This window comes from Dermacentor albipictus, chromosome 5 (genome assembly GCF_038994185.2).
Source record: "Dermacentor albipictus isolate Rhodes 1998 colony chromosome 5, USDA_Dalb.pri_finalv2, whole genome shotgun sequence".
Taxonomy (NCBI): Eukaryota; Metazoa; Arthropoda; class Arachnida; order Ixodida; family Ixodidae; genus Dermacentor; species Dermacentor albipictus.
The window spans coordinates 63,515,968-63,541,014 of NC_091825.1; the positions used below are offsets into that span (position 1 = coordinate 63,515,968).

The window sequence follows — 25,047 nt, forward strand, 5'->3', positions numbered from 1 at the left end:
GCCCATGCCGTCGTCCAACTTATTTACGCTGAGATCGTTGATGAAGTGAAGAACTGTTTCTCATCGAGAACGAGGAAAAGGGTTTATTTACAGAAATTAAATCAGTCTAACATGACTGCTTGAGAAAAAGAGCATCAGTCCAGCATGACTGCATGAGAGAAGTGACTCAGTCTAACATGACTGCTCAAGAGAAGTGTCCTCAGCATTCGCACAACCACAGTTTTTATACACTCGATCCGCCGGCCATGCGAAGCGGCGACTGTTCGTTTACTCATCACCAACTCGCCGCTGCTCTGCAGATCAGTTTACAGACACAAAGACACACACATTCCGAAGCCCAAACGACGGCGTTGAAGGGGTGCCGTTCCGGGAACTATCGGTGCCGATCGAGGGTCGCTCGTTGTTTTGCGTCATGCCGAAGCGTGAGAAGCCCCAAAATACGTCGTTCCCGCGGCAGCTTGTCCATGCGTGTCAAATCAGCTCCACGTTGGGGAACTCCGAAACCATTGTTCACACACCGAACTCGACCCGTCACAATGTCGATGGGGCTGGAGGAAGGAAGTGGGTTTTCAGCACAAAGGCCGCTTCTTCGAACGCCTCCTAGCTGCAGTGACGGGGAGGGTGCGGAATGCGCGTCTTGCACCCCTTGTCGTAATCGGGTGGCAAGGTGGCAATCTTGCTTAGCGGCTCGCCATTCTTAACAAGACAGACACGTTTCCGCATATTGCAACGAATGCTTGTTATTCATCTTCATTTGTGTTTATTTGTACAGGCCTTGTAATTGAAATCGCTGTTTAACATTGTTCTAGTCAAATGGGGAAGTATCGGACACGTTGCAATAAATATTTAAATTTCCTTATGTCTATTGATGTAAAATGCGTTCAGTGGAATAATACCTCTAGGATGATTGCAATTCCCTTCTTCATATACATTATCAATTGTGAAGTGTGAAGCACTAGCTGCACTTGCCACTGCAGAATTGCTAAGTAAGCACATCTCGTGCAGTGGGTGTTGCCAGAGAAACAGATTTCAGTGGTACTAATCTTGTGTCAAACCATGTATTGGGCGCATTTCTGCCACTGTGCGTGCGTGCGTGCGCCTTAGGCGAAAGAATAGGACCTTTCGAACAGGTTTGAAAGAGGACGCTCGTAGCGTCTATCAATCCATCCGATGCAGCGGTGACGGCGGCCGTGCGGGGTATAGAAAAAACAAGACCAGAAAGCTCGCCTTCGCACATCCGTGGAAGTAGAGGCGGCATTGCGTTAACCTCTCCGCAATGCCTGAATATCTCTGCGCGGGTCTTCAATAAACATATGCTGCATTTTTCTTATATAACTTGCTCGCGCGCGTAATGCACTGGGTGAAACGATAAAGAAACGATAGAACGCACCGACGGTTAGACCACGTGACTTATTTTTGGCCACCAATGACGTAACATCCAAGTTACGATAACCCAAGAGTGAATCTAGATTACTCACTGAAATTGTAACCTTGCCGAGAGTTCAGTTTCGTGTCTGGATACAGCAGCTCATTCATGTGAGAAAGTCGCCACAGCTCACGGTGATCCCGAACTTTGACAAACTGGGGCCTTGCTGCATAGCACCCCTGTTATGCAATACGCAGTGGCAGCAGCGCTCGTTCATGTACCGCAACATCGAGGAAATCTACGCGCCAGTCAGTTCCTAGGTGATCACGACAAACTTACCATTCCCATAGAGCTCTTAACTCCCTGGGCCCTGGAGTCTTCGGTATCCTACTGTGGGCTTTGGGCGACGTCGCTGCTCGCTTAGGGCTAGGCGCCCCCTTTCCACGACGAGGTTCTCTGGAGGCCTACCACTCTGAAAGAGTAAAACGTGCACTTTTAGAAAGCTGACGGAAACCAACCTGAACAAAAAATTGTTTGTAGAACGTTCAATTCAAGCGTAAAGCACCCGCCATGGTACCCTGATGGCTATGGCGTTACGACGCTGGGCCCGGGATCGCGGTTTAAATATCGGCAGCATTTCCACGGAAGCAAAATGCAAAAAAAAGACGCTCCTGTAATGTGCATTTGATGCATGTTAATGAATATTACGCTTCATCATAATCCGAAGCGCACCACTACGGTGTGTTTCTGTTCGTTTTTCTAAGCTAAAACACGAAGCAACTAATTGAAGCACTTTGTCATAATTCCAGAAATTTCCAGACACCACCATCTCTCTGAGCTCTAAATCTAGATAAGTAGCGGCTGATATGTACTATAGTCTAGCATCAACATAAAGCCGCATGAATGTCTTGGAAAGGTGCAGCAACAGCTAAGTTACAGGCGTTTGATGAATGAGTGCGCAACGACCGCTCTTTCTCGCTCTCCTTCGCTAACCTTCCAACTCGCGCTCGTTCCCCCTTTCCAAAACACTCTCACCAACTCTACGCATGCTCAGCGAAAGCTACGGGCCGCGTAGGCACACCAGGAGACCTGCTCCTAACGGCCCTCCGCGTGCAGCTGGCTGAATGGAAGCTTCATAGAAGGTTCAGTGGCGCAACAATGGGCGAGCCACCTTCCATTCTCGGAACACGCAGCCGGCTCCAGCCATGTTGGCTCTGTGGTACTGGCGCTGCCCTTTCCTGACGACCGACCAATCGACAATCTTTACTATTGGTGACGTCACCTCTAGCCCCCTCTTGACATCGCGAAGCGCGGAGGCGACACCGTAACGATCAGGGGAGAAGCACGGCATTAATTTTTTCAATCGATGGCGTTCCGGCGTTTGGAGCTGGTGCATTCGCCAGGCATTTGGCGGTCGCTGTTCTCTACGCGATGCGCATAATTGTTAGAAACGTGTAAAAAGAAAAGTGGCAGTTACGCTCGAAAGGCAATGCATCGATTGCGATAGCAAATTATTCTGCTGCTATACAAAGCAAGCGTAGCAGTTTCATCGGCCGTATAGATTTGTGAACATTCACTTGCTGACTAATTTAAGGAACATGGTGTCATTCGCGCACAAGCAAACATGAATGCATTTCACTCAATGACAGTCGACACTCGCTCTCAAGACGGCGGAGTGAAGAAGCACAGCAGCAGCAGCGAGCGAATCAATTTTCACGTGGCCTTTCGCATCAACGCGAGTTAAGCGGCTAGAACACAGCGCACAAGCAGCTATCAACACTCGTCGCACTTTTTCCAGCATCGCAGATCGCTTTCCAGATCGCTTTTAAAATAGCTTTCAACCCGATGCACCCACTACGGCGTGCCTCGTAATCTAATCCTGGTTTTGCCATGCCAAGTCCTAGAATTCATGTCCGTTGAAACTTGAAGCAACCTTCTTGATCCTCTTTGTACGGACTCGAGGTACTTCCAGACACTGCCATCCTCTTAGGAACAAACGCCTTTTTTTAAACGAGAAGGAGGTTAACCGAGAGGCCCAATTTTTATTAGTCATATCATAGGAAACCAACAAACACTGACACCAAGGACAACATAGGAGAAATTACTTGCGCTTAATAAATGAAATAAAGAAACGATAAATTAATGAAAAATGAAAGTGGATGAAAAAACCACTGCCGCAGGTGGGGAACGATCCCACAACCTTCGCATTTCACCTGTGATGCTCTACCAATTGAGCTACCACGGCGCCGTTTCCACATCCACTTTCTTGGGTATTTATGTTTCCTAGTAGAACCCTGGGGCTGTTATCCAGCGCCACCACTCACAGACCTTGGCGGCGGATGTGGAACATCCTTTCTGCCGCAGCAGACGTCACGAGAACGTGATCTTTTTGGGCGACGGCAACCGGTCTATAAATCCACACATGCTACCTGAAGGCATCAATGTCTTTTTTGTGGTGCACAAAGCGCTGCCCTCGCCTTGTACACTATGTCGTCTCTGATCTTCTGTAATCCAAGTAAAGACGGTCTACCATCTGTAAAGCCTGCCTAGCAAGCAAAATCAAACGCACATGTACTCAACCTGTTCTAGAACCTCTTAACTACCGCGTCCGACTGCCTTCTGCATATTGCCGCCAGCCTTTGTGATAACAGACATTTGGGTTGGTCAAAGTCATTTTGCCTATTTTTTTTCCTTCCTTTCTTGAGGGTGAGACCTGTGGATGAGATGGAGGCCTGACGACGGCAATTTAGAAATTTTTCATTGATTAGTTTATTTGTGGTAGTTCTGAAGTCCCTCTGCGCCAGATACTGCCGCGAGCACCATCACGAGCTCAGTCTTGCGTTAACGGATCTTACGAATTCTTTTTGCCAATGAACTAAAATAAAGAACTAAAATAAAGTTAGGTAGTGTCGGTTAACAATAGAGCCTGGCTGCGGCTCAAAGGTCTCGAACCACATAAAACGGTCTAAACCTCTGTCGAGCTCCAAAGCCAAGCAGTGGCAGACATGCATATCGGATATCTAAATACAAGCATAGTTAATCCCAGAGTAGTATACACAGCGCTGAGTTAAAACGCGCGACATAAGCCAACACCCTCTACAAGAAACAAGTGGATTCTGCAACGTCTCCGGAATCATTGCGTCAGTAAACTCCAAAAGATGTAGGACCACAGTACGCATGCGCATGCCACCACGGCAGTGGCGTTTCCTACCGGTATATTCTCACTCGACTGACGCCCTATGTAGATGACCAGGAGATCTATTTCTATTGTGTTATAAATAGATCTATTGCAATTTCTATTGCGTTAGAATGCGTTAGCATTCTTAGGGTACTCCACGCACTTTACGGAGTATCTATCTATCTATCTATCTATCTATCTATCTATCTATCTATCTATCTATCTATCTATCTATCTATCTATCTATCTATCTATCTATCTATCTATCTATCTATCTATCTATCTATCTATCTATCTATCTATCTATGTGTATGCACGCAGGCATACATGCATGCATGTATGTATGTATGTATGTATGTATGTATGTATGTATGTATGTATGTATGTATGTATGTATGTATGTATGTATGTATGTATGTATGTATGTATGTATGTATGTATGTATGTATGTATGTATGGACGCACACATGTTTGTTCGTTTGATTGTTTGTTGGTATCTATGTAAATACATCGAAAGGAATCTTTTAAGGAAATACTTGCGCAGCCCAAGCCCAACCGTAAAGTAGGTAAGGCTTGTTTGTGCTGCGATTAAGAAGGCAGTTGAATCTACCGTAGTTGGTTGCTCTGCGAGCCAACAAACGCTTCTTTTCCTGCTCCGTAGGCGTAGTTTATCGAATCACTCTCCCTTCCGGAAAAGCTTGCACTGGGCAGACGGGCTACTGCGTCAATGAGCGCCTGCGCCAGCGTAAGAATGCCTCAAAGGGAAGGCCGACCTATCATTCAACGCATTGCGGATCACGTAGGTGCAAACCTTTTTTCGCAAAAATTGTCATCATCGTCAAACACAAAGACAGAAGGGCTCACGAACTTGCTGAGTCCTTACATATAGAAAGGTTGCGCGAACGCTCTGTATCTGAGGCATCTGAAACGCACTGGCAGAGTAACTATTTCCACGTGTTTTATAATTTCCTGCGCAAGCAAGTAGGTGGTTTATTCGTGTTTTTTCAAGCGTTTTGTTCAATAAATTCCAGTTGTCAGAGCTCGTCCTGTGTCCTACCTCTGCGTCTTCCGTTGTTTTCGTGCTGAGTAGTAAGTATGCGTTACACATCATCGCAGTATGGATGACCGAAAAGGTTGCAACGTCTTTCTAGTCTACACAACAGCCGGCCCATACCCAGTTCTGACACTTAGCTTTTTGCTAACATGTGACATCAGGCGATGCGCAGCCCCGGCTGCGAAGTCTCGTTAATGTCAAATATGGCCACGAAAGACTTACGGCCCTCGGCGGGCTGGATCTTCCTGCTCCCCGCCGTTCTGCTCCCAGTCTTCGGTAACCCGATGTCGCGTCCTACGGCATCGCTGCTTGCTTCTGTCTTGCCTCGGCCTTGCCTGAAGGTAAAATTAGGCAAGGCCTCTAATATCCATTTTATTTATCTATGTGGTAAAATACTGCGGAAAACAGTCCAAGCAGGAAACGGTGCAAAAAAAAACATGCATATTAACCAATTTCAAAGTATTAAGGCGATAGTGTTGGGGCGTCTACGACACGTTTTTACGCTGACCATCTCTTCATGAAAATTCATTCCGAACCAAGAGTATCACTAAAGTTGCTCATACGTTCTTTACAAAGTTATTCCTCGGAATTTTTGGAATGGCAGCCAGACTGAGAAACAGTCGTGAAACAGATGTCGTGAAACCAAACACCGACAGGGCATGCTCTATATGAGTCAATATCAAAGACTCGAAACAATACCAGAAGATCGGCCCACGCAAAAGATTGCGTTTCAGCCAGAAATCTCGCCTTCGTGCGTCCATTTTGCCGCCAGCGCTTCCCGGCAAACTATACGGTTACATGAGCTGCAGTTGCCTGGAAACGCGAGATGCAGTCAGGGATCTTTGAGTGCTGTCGCGTTCCACTCTTAAAGCGAAGCGGGGCAGGGGATAAAGAGCTTTGTATGTGATTTTATTAAGGCACCAATCCTCCACACAAAATCTGCTTATACCATCCCTTTTCTTCACCAGTACAACTGGGTAAGTCCAAGGCCTGTGTGAGGCCAGTATCACGACACGGTGAAGCATATCGTTAACCTCTTCGTCAATATTAGGAAAGCTTGCGAGTATGAAAGGAACAAAACAAGAAAAAACCATGTAGACGGAAAGAGCGCAAAATATCAACTGGATTTATTCCTTTCGGAGCTGCATATACAGGCTGTGTTCACCCTTGACGAAACCGGAAGGAGGGGAAGGGGGGAAATGGCAAATCAAACCTGCCTCACCAGGCCTACCAATCCGGCCTGCAAAAGCTGCGCAGCGTATTCCGCATTATATAACGTAACACAAGTGTCACTTACGCAGTCATCACCCTTTTACTTGTTGCCAAAAGCTTCTAAAAGCTCACGGGCTATTTTATTCTTGCTTCTGCCCAGAATCCTAATGTTGTTGAACAGTGGTTTACGTCCTTTCCGTGCTATGCAGTGAGCGGACAAGTATGCTCCTTCTCTTTTACAAATTGACAACGCATGCTCCCCTGCGCGTTCATTCACGCAGCACCCTGTGTGGCCCACAAATACTCGGCCACATTTGGGCGGAATTTGATATACCACGCCCGTGGTACATTTCACGAAAGTTTCCGTATGCATCATACCACGACCGCTTCATCGGGCTCCTCCTCTAATCCTCGGGCACAACCCAGCGAGCTTACTTGGAGCATAAAATAAAAACCACCGGGACGCCATGCCTTTTTGCCACTTTTTATTTATGTTGTGGGTGACTTGGTGTATATATGGCACTACCATGGTTTTCATTCTGAGCAAGCACACAATGCTGCTACCACATTTTTCCTTCTTTTTTACCTACTTAAGATGATTCTCGATCACTGCTGTGATTACCTAGCAGGTAAAGCCAGCTGAAAAGCAGCCTGTTAATTTCATTACGGAAGCCACCGTGTATTGCATGCGGGCATGCTATTGTAAAAACAGATTCCAGGCACGATTTTGCAATGGCATTCCTAACTATCTTCGAACGCACAGAATCATAAGGTGGAAGCTCTTTTTGTGATCGTGGTGCGTAATGCGAGCAGATATGATACAAGCCGAACTGCAATTTAAGATCTAAAAACTGCAACGAACCGTTCATCGGGAGTTCTTGCGTAAAATTCAAACCCTTCCCATATTATCTGAAAAGGGTTAAAATGCGGCTCACTGAATCCGTGCAGGTCAAGGTGCTTTGTTTGGATACAACATACGTATGAGAAGTTGTCAACATAACTAAAAGCCTTGAGTACCCCCTGATAAGAAAACATGATTCAAGGAGCGGTTATCACACAGAATCGGGGCGACACAAGAACCAAAACAAATGCCTTGCCGTTGAATGTAAAAGTCTTTGTTAAACAATATATAGGCGGCTTGCAAATAAAATTAGAGATCGGTCATCCCAGCGCCTGTTGCCAGAGGAACTCCGTTATTTGATCGGCAAGAACGTGGAAGGCCTGCAGCTCACGTTGGTGCGAGAAAATGCGCGCCCTACTGCAAACTTGCACGCTCAGAAGAGCTCGATACAAACGCGCTCGGCGTCTCCATTCAGAGCGGGAGATCTCGACGACACGTATTCCGTGGCCGACGGACGGCAGGAGTCAACCGAAGAATACGCCGACTTCTTGAGGTAGTCGCTTTGTCCGGAGACGGAAAGAAATCTCCCGAGCACGGCATGCTGAGACAGTGATGCTTGAAACGCTACTGCGCGACGAGAAAGGGATTATAGGATTTTGCGTGCCAAAACTACAATTTGATTATGAGCCAGGCTGTAGTGGGGAGACACCGGAATAATCTGGACCACGAGGGGTTTTTCTACGTGAACCTAAAACTAAGCGCACGAGTGTTTGCGCATTTCGCCCCCCATCAAAATGCGGTCGCCGTGGTCGGGATTGGTACAATTGGGTGTGTTGCTGGTACATATTTGAAAAGGCGGCAGCGCAAAAAAAAAGACACGGACGAAACGGGAAAGACGAACGCTACAAGGACAAGCGTCTCGGAGACACATCCGTGTCTTTTCTTGCGTTGCCACCTTTTAAAATATACCAACACAGCCAATTCGCTGCAGTGGTTCACAATGTCAGCTTCACGGCTACGAAACCATAGATGGGCCACATTGCTCAAGTAGAAGACGACATTGTCCAATCTGGCAGCGTCATTAGATTTGTTGTGTGCACTCACTCACTCACCCAGTCCTCCACATTGTGGTCTTCGGTGCCTTTGCCAGGGTCTTGCTAGCTTGGAACGCCGGAACAGATGACAGCCGTAGGTAGCATTTTGCGGTGCCACGTCGTCAGGTATAGCCGAGGCTGGAAATAGGGTATTAGTACGGAGTTCCGAGGTGAACAGGGAAACCAGCGCCTCCACCTACTTTAACTATTTCGTTACCGCGAGCAAATAGTTGTTTTTCATAGGTCTCGAAAAAAAATTATTTACCACTACAAATAATATTTCAGCACACATTGCAGCATAGCACAGGTTCATAATAAAATGCTCTTCCTAAAAGCACACGTTGCCAAAAAAAAGTGTTAGGTACAACATAAAAATTCTAGAAAGCGCCATTTTTGCTGCACGTTGATAAAAACAATTAAAAACATAATACAAAAACATTAATATCAAAGGAAATTCAGAATATACATTCTTGTCTTCCGTAAACAGCTATCACGTTGCTATCAAACATAAAAAAATGCAACGGGAGGGGGGGGGGGGGGAGTATTCTGTGCAAGTCCACCTAGTTAGTGGATTGTCCATTTCGGTCGTTGCTGATAGGATAAGGCTGTACGAGAGAGGAGGAGAAGAGCAGCCCTATCCAATCAGCAGCGGCCGAAATGGACTCTCCATTAGGTGGACTTGTCTCATACCAAGGTGACACCTGCTTACGGAAGACAGTAATCAGATAGGGCAGCAGTATTACATAGGTAAAACAGACTGTTTACGGCACACGACATTGCCTTAACAGACTGCACTCTGCTTGAATAAATCCACCAGCTTTTCTTTTTTCCTTTCCTTAGTCTATGCGATTCTGAACGAATCGTACGTAGCATTGTAACTCAGCCGCGTGAGCTGAGAGGCAGAAATTTGTATTCCGCCTACGGGCACTTTTCGCGTGACGAAGAGTCCTGCATTGTCGCATCTTTTATAGTTTACATAATTTTACCCTCAAACTCCCGACTAACCTTAACCGCTCGTCGATGCTGCGCCACATCGAGATAGTAGTTGAACGGTACCATAAGAAAACGCAAGGCTAGCATACCACCTCTTCCGAGCAAACGAGATCGATAGCGAGAAAACGAAAGGTATAGCACGGCGACCAAGGGCAACTTAACGCACCGGGCAGGCTTGTCCTTCCCCTGGGCCGTGTGCAGCCAGTCTTCTGCGGCTTCACACCCACCGCGGTTCGCTTCGGCCTCGCCCTGACGAAACGTAGACGGAAGACTGCGTCCACCACTGCCTCGGCTGTTCGCTCCCGTCATGCCCCTGTGGTGCCGATCCACTTCGACTGGCTTTCTGGCAAAGTGCAAAGAAAGCGACAAGCGTGTGATTACTCTTCACTAAGCATTCCGTGTCATAGTCTGTTATTTACGACACAGTTGTTTAACGCAGCGACGAGGAAAACTACCTGCGAAGCGAGTTGGATGCACAACATTGCAGCTTCCTCAATTCGCTGCCTACTTGAGGGTCACGTCAAATTTCACGTCAATTCTGATTTTTCAAATTTCGCGGCTTCACGACAAGAACGACTGGCGGCGTCGCCTCCAGTCATTGCTGGGTTTCTTTCTCCAGGTCATTTGTGACTGTAAGAGTGCGTGGATAAGGATGATTCACTAATAAACCTAGCGGTATTCTTTTTTTTTCTGTTGCTGTCCAAATTTGAACACTAAACAGAAATTACGAACAGTTTTTCACACGGTCAGCTTTCAATTGCCTCCTCAGCGATGAAACCCCATCAGCAACAAATCGCGGCTGATTCGAGGCGCTTAACGCGGCAAGTGGCTCCGTATAACTCGGAGTGGGCGTCGGTAGGCAGTCGAGGACACTGAGCATCTCGTTCTAAGCAAGTAACTCGTGTCTACCACAAACGAGCAAACGTGCATTATGTACTTCCAACCTACGCGCCTTCGCTTCTGAACCTAACACTTCTTTCAATTTTTTTTTTATTTTCTTAGTTGGTTATTCTTTGTTCTGATGGCGCCGGGGCTGTGGCCTGAGCAAACTAGGGCAAAAGAAACAAGGATGGTTAGCAATGCTGTACGATGTGTAAGAAAAGAAACTGAGGAGTCAGCGAAAAAAAAAACAAGGTAATCGCACTGTATGAAGGTGCGGGCGGGAATTCTGAACAAGGAGTCTCTGTGGCGAACATCACGTGATATCGGCATGTAGGAAGGAAATACTAGTTCGTCAGCGTCAAGGTGGGGCGAATAGGCGTGGTTTCTTCAGGCAGGCGAGATCAGCATCGGCGGACAAGAAAGCACCGCCCGCGTAATGCCAACATGTCGGATCGTTACCCGCCTGCGGCAAGTCGTTTTCTCGTCCACTTTCATTGATATCATTTCTTTATTTCAATTAGCAAGTAAAAGTAATTTCCCTTGTGTTTTCCTTGGTGTCCTCGTTCGTTGGCTTCTCCTGATATGATTAATAAAAATCGGGCCTCTCGCTTAAACCCCTTTATTTGCGTCCTCTTTAGTGGTGCCGTGCCATGACGGCGGCTGTGACGTCTTCGAAGTTTAACCAAAATTATATCGAGTGCCTTAATTTTTTGCAACATCAGCTGTTAAACTTTAATTCCTGCTACGCAGAATCTCTAGGCTCTTGATCATGTGCAGGGCTGACTTTCAAAGTACCAATACAGCTCTAGGCAAGCCAATAGAGGCAGCGCTGAACTGTTGGTAGTAGTGAGGAGAACGTGCATTTCAATCAATACGTCTCAAACCATCTCGACTAGTATTTCCAAATTCTCACGGGTCTTTAAGCATTCGCTCTATGGTGACGTAGTTTTTTATGCGAAGCATATTACTAGAGCTCAACCCAGCTCCTCAGGCGCGACTGTGTCGCTTTCAATACCACGTGACACCGTGACGTCACGACAGAGGAGAAACGGGGCTCCAACTCGCGCCGTCGCTCGCGGCGTCGCCCCCCGCATCGGACGCGGTGAGCGTCGAGCAACGCAGCGTTCGGCGCGAAAACGAAATGTGCGCCTGAGCAAGCGCCGCACGCCTCAGCTGACGCCGACGACACCGGCTTTTCTGCGACACGAGCTCCTTAACGCTGTCGCGTTAAAATAAAGGCTAGTATGCTTCGCACCCTGGGCTTAACTTTACCTAAGCCACAGCCATTTTTTTTATGTATGCCTAGCAAGAGTTTACACAGAACCACTGAAGTTCTTTGAGGGGTGCGCCCTTCCTTAATTTAACCCCGTATTCAGAAATGCAACTTAAGTTGAAACCCATGCTTGACTTAATCTAAACGACGCCTATCGTGAACGCGCCAAAGAAAACGCAGTGAGCGTTTTTAGGCACGTCAAGTCCAAGCGCCATTCAAATCAGGTCAAGCATGGGCATTAACTTAAGTTGCACTTGTTAATTAGGGGGTTACGACGTCTTCATGGCACCAGCGGTATTAAGCGACGTGTAAGTACGGGAACGTAAGCAACGCAATCGTAAGTACGGGAACGTATTTGAGAATCGAGTGTTGTCACAAACGGCGAAACCCCGCCATAATTATGCTGGATATGTTTACCTAAACTTTGTGCAAAATGTACGTGAGCTCCACAATCATACAGCGCGGTTCAGCACAGGCGTGTGTCGACTGCTTTGACGCTTCAGCCGCAAACATAACCTTCGTAAAGGCTCGACCTCTGCTCAAAATGTCAATATATCGCTTCAAACACGCCTATACTTCGCCGTATGCACAGACTGTGTTATATTATGCATGCGTAACGTGGAGGTACCATATATATCTTTGGTTGCCCCAGCGTTATGAGCAAAAGGTGTTGACGCGTTTCTTAGAAAAACATTTGTGGTATTATAAATCGTTTGTCTGAGGACTCCTACTCAGAAGACGTGCATTGAGCGATGACCGGATCACATTTTCAACTTGCAACATACTGCCTAAAATGATGGGGAACGTGGTCGCTGAACCTGATTTAACAACAGATGGAATTCCTAATATATTGTTTTCCGCTTTCCACTCAAGGTGCATATAAGAAGTTTATACTTTTCTTATATGCACCTTCAGGGTGGAGTCTCAAGCCTGGGGCCTCGTGCGGTGCCACTTAATGTAAACCAAACTTGGATCTATGTCCATATCGTTCAATGACTTTTTACGCTGGGACAGCCCTACCTAAATCTTTGCGAGGCGCAGGCGGTGCACTTTTTAAGAAAGTTGGCAGCCTTTGGGTGTTCTGTTGCACGGCAACAATTATCGTCACCTATCTTGCGGGAAACGTTTCAGTGATGCGACAGCCAGGCTTCGACAGTGAATCTGTCGCGGACAATAAGTACGTGACAGTCGCTGTTCGCTCCCGTCTTGTCGCCCCCGTTCTCGTGGACTGGCTTTTCAACCAAGCGTGAAAAGCGATTAACTTATAATTAGTACTCCTGAGTCAAAACCGAAAGAAGCAATTCATAATTATTTTATTTATGACAGAGTCGTTCATCAAATATAGCGACGCGATAGACCGCTAAAGCGAACTGTTTCTAACCATCTCGACTGGTATTTCCAAATTCTCAAGGGTCTTTAAGCAATCGCTCTATGGCGACGTAGTTCTTTTTTTTTATGTATGCCTCGCAAGAGTTTACACAGACCCACTGAAGTTCATTGAGGGGTGCGCCCTTCCTTAATTTAACCCCGTATTCAGAAATGCATCTTAAGTTGAAACCCATGCTTGAATTGATCTAAACGACGCCTATCGTGAACGCGCCAAAGAAAACGCAGTGAGCGTTTTTACGCACGTTTCCGACTACGTCTACCATCGACCGTGTATGCGTACTGTTGTTCCTCCCCCGTCCGACAACGACGTTCCTCACAGCGTGTATACGTCAACGCCGATTTTGAGAACTACACGCACCCATTTCGTGAGCTTGCCGGTTTTCCGATTCCCTGCATACTCCTGTCACAACATTTCTTAAGATAATTCTAGGAGTTACGACACTAGAGATGCCACATTGTAAATCGCCTCCGCGGTTTAGGCATATTAACCGTATCGCGTCCTTGTAGCAGTTCAGTAAACACACTTAGCATACAAAGATGAAGCGTACAACGAGGCATAAAGAAAATCAAAACTACAAATGCCTTTGTATTTAAAGTCAAAATTTAGTCCGTGACCGAAATGTTTTCCGAAGAGATTCGGAGAAGTTTCACGAAAGTCTGCTGTGGTTAAGGAGCTCGAGGACATTTCCCGAGAGTTTGGCATTTCGTATGGGAGCGTTTAGGACATCGTTCACGGGTCATTAGGGTACCGGAAGGTTTCATGTCGATGAGTGCCTAAGCAATTGTATCTGCAATTCATCTGCAATGGTATGCGAAGGAGGCTGAAAGTTTCCTGTACCACATTGTTACCGGCTATAAAATACATGATACCGCGAAAAGACAGGATTCCTTGCTGTGACGCGCCCCTCCTTTGTGAGACGTCGACCGGACGTCCTCGTCCTTACGTTCCTCGCCCACACCGCCGGTCCGTCTTTGATGCCCTCCGCTCTACTACGTGCCAGAATTGTCGGGTCACAAATGACGACCACTACACGCCCACCACGCTGACGGTGCGCGAGCAGTGGAGTCGGCGGAAGAAGGTGATTGAGCGGACTCGGCTAAAATATTATTTGTGGACCCAGGCACCGGCGTCTGTCTGGTTTGTCTTCAGCCACAGAAGCCCTATGACAGCCGTTTCCAAAAGCGGCAGTGCCGAGCTCAATGCTACCTACCTGAATAGACTGTTGTCCTCTCCTGCCATGGCGCATCTCCCGCTTCCACAGCCGTTACTGATCGCTCCCGTGTTGCCCCAACATTTATGACGGCCTTGGTGCACATGCTTCGGTAGGGATGAGAGAAGGTAAGAAAAGGTGTTTTACACTTTATAGACTTATTGGCAAATCAACCATTTTTAATGCGTAACAAAGAAAGTGATAGATTTTCACAGATCAACAAGGGAGAAATATACCACATTTATTTAGGGACGTAGGTTCAGTATTCCTACAGGTTCACGGCACACACGTGGGTATACACACACACTGCACGTCGTGTTCGCTGCCTTTCAGTACAGATTTCAAATGATTCAAATTTCCACATTTTATTAGTTCTGGCGCGGACATGTGACGTCAAATGCAGCACAAGGTCATTCCGAAGGGTCGGGAAGCTTCGGGCGAAAAGTGCTTCAGAAGAGACTGTCACCGACATCAGCAAGGCTGTTTATGGGTGCAGCGATTGAAGCGCGACAACGTTTCGAGGGAACAAACATTGGGAAAGAAAAATTAGTTTTCTTTTTTTTTAGGCGAGACAAATTCACTCAACGAAAATAAAATTCCTCGGCAATTTTATGTATGCGTGACGAGTAAAGAAAATACAAGTTTATTTTATTCTCAATAAATACATCTTTCAGCGCCCATAGACGCCGTTGACGCCGTTATCACTTGCAATGCATGCAGCTCTTGAAGAGTGCAGAAAGGCGCCCTCGTAAAGTTCACCTGTTACAATACACGCCCTCTCGCACGTTGTGCTCCTTTGCTTGTCGACGTTCTTCGGAATTTGATGACGCAGGTAGCTTCATCGTTTCTTAAGGGGGGACGCGGGTCTTGAAATCGCGAAAAATGGTCAAAAATGGCAATTTTCAAAAATTGCGTTTTTGAAGTCTTTAATGTCCCAACTATGCCTCTACAAAATATTATGGCGCAATTCCTACTCGAAGTATAAAATAAACGGTAATTTATAAACGTCGGTGAGCCGAAATTGAACGCCAAGCGCGAAGATTTGCCTCATTTTCAAGCTGCCGTAGCTCCGCGCGACGCGAACCGATCGGCGCCATCTTGGTCTCGTTTGAAAGCTGGTTTCCCGCTCTCCATTCTGGCGCCCCTCGGCACGCTGTAGACCCTCGTGCAGCGGAGGGATTGGCACCCGTTCTCAAGCGGGAAATCGTCGCGAGACAGCCGCTGATTGGGTGAACCGGGCGCCTCCTCGAGGCGCAGCCCTCTGATTGGCCGTGACGTATGCTTCGCCTTCCGCGGCCGCGTTGTTCACTCCTTCACGTCGTCTGCTTTCGCCTGCACGCACGTCATTTTTCGAGCTCCTCTTTGTTTCCTAGTATTTTTCGTTCTGCCTTTTTCTTTATCGTTCTTCTAGATATTTTGGCTATTGGGTCGCATCTTTTAACCACGAATTTCTTGCTTTTGCGTGCCTGGTGGCTTTGTTCCGCGTGTCACGATGGCGCGAGACGCGCGCTTGAAAGCAAGCACGCGAAAAGCAGTCGGCAAAAAGAGACGCGCATGGAATAAGAACAGCGCTACATCGTCGAGAACTACAGCTTCGGTGATGCCGCAAGCTGCTGTGCCCTTGGTGGATGCGGCAGGACTGAGCTCGGCAACAACAGCTTCGCCGGTGGACGCGGCTGAACAAACCCCGTCGACGCTAGCTTCGCCTGTGGACGCGGCTGGACAGTGCCGATCAGTGTCAACTTCGTTACCGCAAGTCTGTGCAGTGCCGGTGGATGCGCCTGGACTAAGCCCGTCGAAAATGCCAACTTTTGAGACGCTGCAAGTCGCTTCGGATTCCGTGTCGTCGGAAGCGGCCGAGCCGGCTGACCTAAGCCTAACGTTGACTTCGGCGTTTCCGCACGCCGCTTCGGTGCCGGCGGACGCGGCTGAACCGAGCTCGCGTGCTCAACGCTTCGACACGGTGTTTTTCACGGAGGCGGAGTGCGCGGGGCGCGAAAATTACGCAGACAACATTAAAACTTCATTGGCGAAGCAGTCCGCGACTTCCCGCAAGTTCGAGCTAATGAACGTCGGCACAGCAAGTGAAGATGACGATCGCGGCACAGAGTACATCATCGTTGATCTCTCAGTGCTAAAGAAGATGTTTGTGTCCACAAGCTGCAGCAAGTGTGGGATGACCACTCTCCAACTCGCAAAGTGCAGTGAGAGAGAATACGGCCTAGCAGTGAAGTTGGAGCTCACATGCTCAAATTGCGATTTCGCCGAGCGGCACTTCTCGTCGCCACGAGTGCCCGGGAAATCCAACATCACGCCCTTTGAAGTCAATTTGCGGGCAATGAAGGGAATTCAAAGTATAGGCAAGGGAGCGACTGCCCTAGCAGATTTTTGTGCCACCATGAACCTCTCTCACCGAGGACTTCACCACAAGACTTTCAGGGGGCATATGGACACCATGGTGAAAGCTTGCCAGGCAGTAGCTACTGCTACAGAAGCAGCAAGCGTCAAAGTGGTGAAGGACATGTACAAGAACTTCCTGAATCCACCAGGAAATGTAGATGTCATATTTGATGGCACATGGAAAACACGTGGTCACAATTCAAATATTGCAGTAGGCTGCATCATAGAGCTATACACTGGCCTAGTACTGGACCATGTTGTGCTCTCGAGGTACTGTCGTGGGTGCCAAGGGGCACCTGATCCCAGTGATGATGGGTACGGTGACTGGGCTGTGAACCACAAGTGCATGAAAAACATCGACTGCAATGCCGGCCGGATGGAGACTGAAGCAGCTATCATTTTGTTCAACAGGTCTCTGGAAAAAAATGGGTTGCGGTACACAACTATACTTTCTGATGGTGATAGCCGCACCTTTCATGCATTGACCTCAGGAGAAGTGTATGGATATATATCCATTGAAAAGAAAGACTGCTTGAACCATGTCCACAAGCGGATGGGGGCGGCTCTTCGCAACTTGGTGGAGAAGAAGAAGGCACAAGGAGAATCTCTTGGCGGAAAGGGCAACCTCACCCAAGATAAGATAAAGAAAATTACAAACTACTATGGGTATGCCTTGCGGAGCCACAGCCACGACGTTGCAGGCATGAAAAAGGCAGTGCATGCCACGCTGTTGCACATGACCTCGACAGATGAAGCCCCAGACCACAGTTGCTGTCCTCAAGGGGTTGATTCGTGGTGTGCCTTCAATCGTGCTTTGGCGAACCAAGTGGAGCCGTCACCACACAAAAACCCTCTGCCAGGCCACGTTCGCACTGCTCTTGAGCCAATCTTTGCAAGGCTGGGCGACGAGGCCCTCTTGGAGCGCTGCAAAGATGGCATGACAAAGAACGCCATTGAGTGCCTACACTCTGTCATTTGGAGCCAAAGCTCCAAGAACACGCATGACTCTTTGCTGGCTGTTGAAAGAGCTGTTGCAGAAGCAGTTTCTCGCTTCAACCAAGGAATGGCAGCAACCAGCAGAGCTGTTGCAGCACAGCTTGGTTACAGTCCTGGGAGCTGCCTCATTCGTAGGAGCCTTGAGAAAGATAAGCAGAGGCTGTGCAGGTCTGATAAAAGTCACACCAACGCTGAAAAGGTGAAGAAGAGGATGGCCAAGAAACACAAGCCTGACAGAACCCAGGACTACTGCCCAGGACTTTTGTGAATGTGTGGCAGATTCATAGAAAATAGCAGGTGACTTTTTGAGCTTTTTTTTTGTCAAAGGCCAACGCAATACAGAAGTTTTCACAATCTTTACATGAACAGATTTCTGTGAGTTTGGTGTTATTGTGTTCAGTAATGACTGGGCTGCATGCTAAAGCATTAAATTTTTCCATGTGATAGGTAAACAAAAGTGGCAGAGTAAGCAAAACTTTGAATGCAATTTTCTCAGCTTTGCTTTTTCGATCAAATGCCTTTGCCTTACGGAACTTTTCATAATGTTTGCATCAACTGATTTTATTGAATTAGGTATCATTTTTTTCAGTGAAACCTCAGCTGCATCCTAAAGCTTTCCATTTTTCATTAAACCAAATAGACTAGCAATTAGGTCAGGTGTAAGCTAATTACTCCTGCATTGTTTTTTTCTTCCTACTTTGATATTCATGACCTATATGATGACTTTTAAAAAATTTCTTTAGCTTTAGGATGTGCAGTAGGTCCTTGGAAATGACAGCTATTCTTTAAAACTAGTTTTTTTAATTAAGAAATTACCATAATGGCCCGTAACAAAAGACCTATGTGGGATAAGTTATTTTGCGATATCTTCATTTCTAAATGAGATATATCAAATCTGAATATATATTTGGAATCAGCATTGAAAGATATATCTGCATGCGAATTTTCAGGAAGATACGTTAAGAAATAAAAAAAAAGTTTTCAAGACCCTCATCCCCCCTTAACCAGTCCAGTCAAAAGTAGTGAGTTACGACCGCCAGATAATTTAGTTTTCGTCCGACTGCGCAGGCCGACAGGCTTTGCCGTCCGACAATGGGACCAGCACTGTACACCCACACAAGCGACGGCTTTATCGAACCTGGTACGTTTTACTTCACAGCTGCGCAGTTGCCTATATATGTGTCGAACACAACACGTTTGCCCGCACAGACTCTTTGTGAACAAGATGTCGCTATACAGCTTGGAACCCTTTCTTTATGTCTATTTTTACAATGCTAACTTCTTAAGGCAGGGCACCAAGGATGGCAATGGCAAAATCACTTCTAACGTTCTTACCTCACAAGGGCGACAATTTCCGGCGTCGTACGTCCTGTGTATAACAGGTACTCGCGGCTCGCTCCCGTTTTGCCGGTCGCTTCGACGATCTTTGCGCAAAAGAGTGAAACACCGGAGGCGAGAAATCGTCAAGGTCACAATATTTACAGCCAGCGCGATGACTGTTCACTGAACACAACAATGGGAAAGAACAAATCGATAAATCTACTACGCCAGCACATATACGAGTACGGGTTCCCAACACATGTTTGCCTGGAAACAAGACTGACTGTGGAGTCTGTTCGTTCGAATCGGGCTTCATTGCTTCTCACTACATGAATATTTAAGGAATTGCTTTCCCAACATTGGAAATAGGCCCCTGCGACCATGCCATGTCGGATCCAGGAATCTATTTGCACCACCGCTAGAAAAAGAAAGTGATAGTTGATGTCCTTGCTCTTCGGCTGCTTCGTAACCTTTGCTCTGTAGTAATACAATACCCTTCACGCTGTCACCACGCCCCCGGCACCTTTGCAAAACGGTTATTGCCACGAAAGAAAGAATAGCTGGTGCAGAATTCACTAAGTGAACTTACGAACAAACTTAGGCAGAAAAGTCTTGCGAAAGAAACGTATTCACAAAGATAAAACTACTCGTAAGATCAGCAAGCTTGCAAATGAGCACCACTACAAAGGCGAGCGCAGTAGTTGAAAGAATGCGTATATGTATATAACTTCAGCCCTTCCCCCAATAGTTAGCGTAAGTCATTTCACAAATCCTAAATAGCCACCGCAAAAGACAAGAAATTGCTAGGACACCGGTGTAGCATTTTTACAACGTAATTATGCCTAAGTGCGCCACTTGAGCTCACTCGGATAAGCGTTGAACGGGCTATTGCGGATGGGGCAGAGGCCACAAGCGATAGCCGAGGATGGCGCGTGCTGATATCTTGGTATCCAGTGGTAGCGTTGCTCAGCGATCTCAAATGACTTTCAACCGATGGCGCTGAACGGTCGAACCTGGATGTTTCCACACCATGCGCTGCTGTGTCGATTCCGGCGTGAAATGCGGTATCCGCGTTTCATCGCCATTAACTATCCGGTCCAGAAAACTTCCTCCTCCTCGGCATACCCTTTGTTTCATTGTTTCCCTTGCAGATGAATCAGGGAAACAATGAACCGCTTAACTTTCATCGTGTTATCCGGTTGCTTAAAGGGACGCTGAAGAGAAAAATGATTTGTTTTGCATCAGTAAATAACTTTTCTACGACAACAAAAACCCCACTCTAACCACGATAATAAGCCGCTTGGTAGGCCAGAAAAAAAGCACAAACGAAACAAGGGTGGCGACGCCTCCTTCAAGTTCCCGCACCTGGTCGCTGTGACGTCACGGATTTTGATGGCGTCTTCTAGGGCCTACTAATTATATATAGCGGTACAGATTTACTACATTGTGCTCTAAAGGAACCAAATATTCAACATGCCAAGTTTCGGGAACCTTTACTCGGCCAACGAGGCCAAAATGCGAAAACATACTTTAGAATCCCTAACGTATGTATGTATGTATGTATGTATGTATGTATGTATGTATGTATGTATGTATGTATGTATGTATGTATGTATGTATGTATGTATGTATGTATGTATGTATGTATGTATGTATGTATGTATGTATGTATGTATGTATGTATGTATGTATGTATGTATGTATGTATGTATGTATGTATGTATGTATGTATGTATGCATGCATGCATGCATGTATGTATGTATGCATGCATGTATATATGCATCAAGATTATCTATGTATCAAGATTAGAAAAATGTTAGTTTCTTTCAAAATTTTATACCCCCTCCCATCTCGTTCAAGGTCATCCAACTTGTTCTCTGAGAACTGCAGAATAATTTGAAAAAAGCACGTTGCATCATTTTTTTAATGCAACGATGCTACAAACATCCGAATACTGTGCTTTGAGAGAGTGGTTCCTGGTGCGGAAATAAGCATTCCTCGCAAAAACTAATACAAGGAGACACGCCTCCTCTTATGACTTCTGCTCAACGGCAGAAATGAGGCATTTACAGCCGGTGGAAAGTACTTTCGGAGAGAAAAAAGAAAATCGCAGTTTCGCCCGAAAGGCGAAGCATCGATTGGTGTGTGTGTACCGTAGTCTAATACAAGTATAACAAATGAAACAATGCACCAAGTAACATAGGTCAGATAACGTATACTCAGGCCAATCGACGGCATTCCGTCAGAGTGCGCGTTTTAGTTGTGGCGTTCTCAGATACCACCTGCAGACTTCAACTCGGACTGCGTTAATACAGACATTGAATATCGGCGTACACCTGTAATTCGCTTCGACAGCGTGCAGACAAAACTCACAAGTTCAAGTTGTTCACCTAAACGATGTAAAACAACACAGCTACATAAAACGACATGATTGCGAGAGACGAAACCAACGGATGAAAAAACAAATGTGAGAATTTTCTTTAGTTCTCATTGCATTCCCAAGTCGCCTTGACTAACTATATGTCCAACAGAAGGGCATGTGGTTCAAATTTTCTTTGGCGAGAGATTCTAGCGTAAACAGCCTTTTTTGAGAATTCAGGGCCAGCGCACATAATAACAAATGTTAAACGCTAGAAGCTCTCGTCAGACTAAATTTCATCAAATCCTGACGCTGCACATATTTGTGAAGGTCGCCGCCAGGGACACGAGCAAACACGGAAGACAAGCTCCATGAATACGGGTCCCGGGACCAAATTCACAAAGCTTTGTCGTCCAACATAAGGATTGGTTGGACTGATATTCCCCTGTGAACAACTCAAGCGTAACAGCTTCCTCTGAACACGGGCCCCTGGTTCTCAAGACAGAGGAACAGGACTGCCTCGATACTGTACCACAACATCATGTAATTCTACGAGCCAGACAGTTACAAGACGATCACAACAAGCTTACCGTTCTCAGCAGGCGAGTCATTTCCCTTAATCGTGGAGCCGTGGTCTTCGGTACCCTACTGTAGGCTTTGGACGGCGTCAGTGTTCGCCAAGGATAGGCGCTCACTTTCCACGGCGAGACTCTAGCTTGAAGCCTGGAGGTCAAGAGCAAGGAAAGCCAATTTTCACAAACTTCGAGGAACTTGAAGCGCCCGTCACGGTAGCTTAGTTACTGCGGCGTTGCGCTGCCGAGGAGAGGCTCGCAGTTTTCAGTCAGAGCTACACTTAGGTGGGAGCGAAAAAGGAAAAAAAAACATTCGTGTGTCGTGCGTTGTGTCCACGTTAGACAACGCCAGATGGCCAAAATTATTCTGCGGTACCAGACTACGGCAAGCTTCGTATTCTGGTCGTTCCTTATCGCATATAAAACTCCAAAATTTACTTCTATCTGAAACAAACCATTCTTCTGAACCGTTTTCTCAGAAATCTAGAAACTCGCAGACACCGCCAGCCTCTCGGCCACAACCGTATTCTTTGTTCGGCGTCTCTCGTAGACCCTTTCCGCGGAGCAGTTCGCTCTAGAGGCACCAGATGGCGCTTTCGGCAGCTCAATGGTTGGTGGCAGCAATGGAAAAGAAAACCTTCATGGGTGTGAAGAAGTACACACAAAGTACCGAGCGCAAGAGCAGACGACATTGCCACCGTCCTCAACAAGAGGAAAAGAAAGATGAGGGAGGCTCGAGGAGCGCATGAAAAAGGGGCTCGCGCAACGGAGATCGTTTGAACGCCGGCGTGACTAGGGCCACCGGGCCTTCGGAACCGACATCTCCTGCCGAGGTTCACCTGACCGGGCGTCCGTCCTTGGGACTGGGAACGCCTCAGGTCGTTGCCCTGCACGAGACCCCGGAACGGCCTGCTGCAGCCTTGAACCCGCTTCTACGCGCGAGGTTCGGGTGACCGGGCGTCCGTCATCGAAACGAGCGCCTGGGGCCGTCTTCCTGCTCGAGACTTCTGAGTGGCCTGTTCGCGTCCACGGAGCTGTGGGCCGTCCACCTTTTCCTGCCCCGTGCTGCTGCGTCTGCTCTACCACCACGCCGGTCATCACTCGATGAGCGAGTGTTCCACTTCAAGAACTCTACGCCTCACCACATTCCGTACTCCAACCGCAACCTCGTGAGACTATTTTTTCCCGTTTACGAACAATCGTGTATGTGTGGGGCTAGTTTAGGGTATTCTTCGTGTTTACGTGCCGTCTAATATAATTGTCGTGTGTTTCTCATCATGCACCGTCTCCTCCATCTTCCTCGCGTCACACGCTTTGCAACGTGACGATCCTAACAACATCACATATCTGGCGTCCGCGACAGGACTGCTCTTACGCTATCGAGAAGAGCAGCACATTGCATATGTGTGTCTCACGGGTGAGGATGGAGACGGACAAGCTTACGGCAATTGGAAAAGAACTGGGGTTGACTGGCGCGGCACTGAAACAATGGGTAGACGAAGAGCGCGCACGCGAAAGAGAAGCGCGTGAAGCACGTCTGGCTGAACGCAATGCAGCAAAAGAAGCTGATGCCGAAGCGCTAGCTAGATTAAAGGCTGAAAGGGAAGTGCTCGAGCTCAAGCTAAAGTTGAGGGAGTTAGACGCGACAGCGGGTAGCATGAGTACTGGGCAGCTTACAGAGAGTGTGCACGCAGGCGCTACCGAGAGCTACCAAAGACCGCACAAGCTAATCCCACCATTCAACGAAGAACGTGATGAGTTGGATGCATACATTCAACGATTTGAGCGCGTCGCAACGAGCCAGGGCTGGCCACAAGACAAATGGGCCCTATCGCTGAGCCTCTGTTTGACAGGCGTAGCTCTAAGTGTTGTCGGCAGAATGGCACCGGATCATGCCATGGACTATGCGACACTAAAACAGACGCTTTTGCAACGCTTCAGATTCACGGAGGAAGGCTAAAGTTTCGGTCGGCGAAACCCGATAATTCCGAAACTGGTAGACAGTTTGCCGGCCGTCTATTGGGATACTTCGATCACTGGCAAGAAATGGCCAATACAGACCGGACATACGATGCTCTGCGGGACAAGATTGTCTCAGAACAGTTCCTGATGACTTGCCATGAGAAACTGGCAGTCTTTTTAAGAGAAAGGAATTGTCAAGGAATTGACAAACTAGCGGAAACTACTGATCATTACATGGAGGCGCAGGGGTTAGTTAACATTGGCAAAGGTAAAAACGAGAGAGAACCTAGCAAGCCACCAGGTCAAGCTCGAACTCCTGAGCGACAAGAAGAGAAGGAAAGACCAGGCTGCTTTCTTTGTGGTAAGCGCGGTCACAGAGCTGCTGATTGCTGGACCAATACGAAGGGTCCAAATACAAATACATCTTTCTGTGGAAAGTGCCGCCGCACTGGGCATAAGACAGGTGACTGCCCCAAAAAACCCAACAGTACTGAGAAGGCTTCGTGCTCGATGCAAGAAGTAGACATGTCCAAGGCAGTAACCGAAAAGAAACAGACCTTGCGTCGAGTTCCCGGAAGTTTGGAACGCGGGAGAACGCAGACGCGTAAACAAGACGAAAAGTCTATGCCTACTGCCGAAGGTGTGCTTGAAGGACATCCCGCTACTGTCTTGCGAGATACGGGATATGACTCTATTATTGTCAAGAGGTCCCTTGTACCAGACAGTAAGCTGACAGGAAAAATTTCCTCGGTCTGTCTTCTGGACAGAAGAGTGTTGAAGCTACCTGAAGCAACCGTGGAAATCGCGTCACCTTTCTTCACAGGCAAGACTCGGGTTTTATGCATGGACAGCCCTTTATATGATATTGTCCTGGGAAATGTGAAAGGTGTACGGAATGCCTCCAATCCTGACAATGAATGGAAAAGACATCTTTATACACCGAG

At 47.2% G+C, this 25,047-nt stretch overlaps 1 protein-coding gene across 2 annotated transcripts in view; it reads right to left on the reverse strand.

The window, feature by feature from the left end:
* The window catches only part of LOC135912364 (uncharacterized), a 337,983-nt gene that overhangs the window by 70,180 nt on the left and 242,756 nt on the right, over nucleotides 1-25,047 (reverse strand). For both annotated transcript variants that reach the window (XM_070538422.1, XM_070538423.1), the window contains exons 59-65: nucleotides 22,160-22,292; nucleotides 19,225-19,313; nucleotides 14,494-14,600; nucleotides 9,905-10,081; nucleotides 8,764-8,883; nucleotides 5,821-5,933; nucleotides 1,706-1,838 (exon numbers count right to left, since the gene is read on the reverse strand). The gene's annotated coding sequence lies outside the window, so the exon portion shown is untranslated. The remainder of the gene's footprint in view (nucleotides 1-1,705; nucleotides 1,839-5,820; nucleotides 5,934-8,763; nucleotides 8,884-9,904; nucleotides 10,082-14,493; nucleotides 14,601-19,224; nucleotides 19,314-22,159; nucleotides 22,293-25,047) is intronic.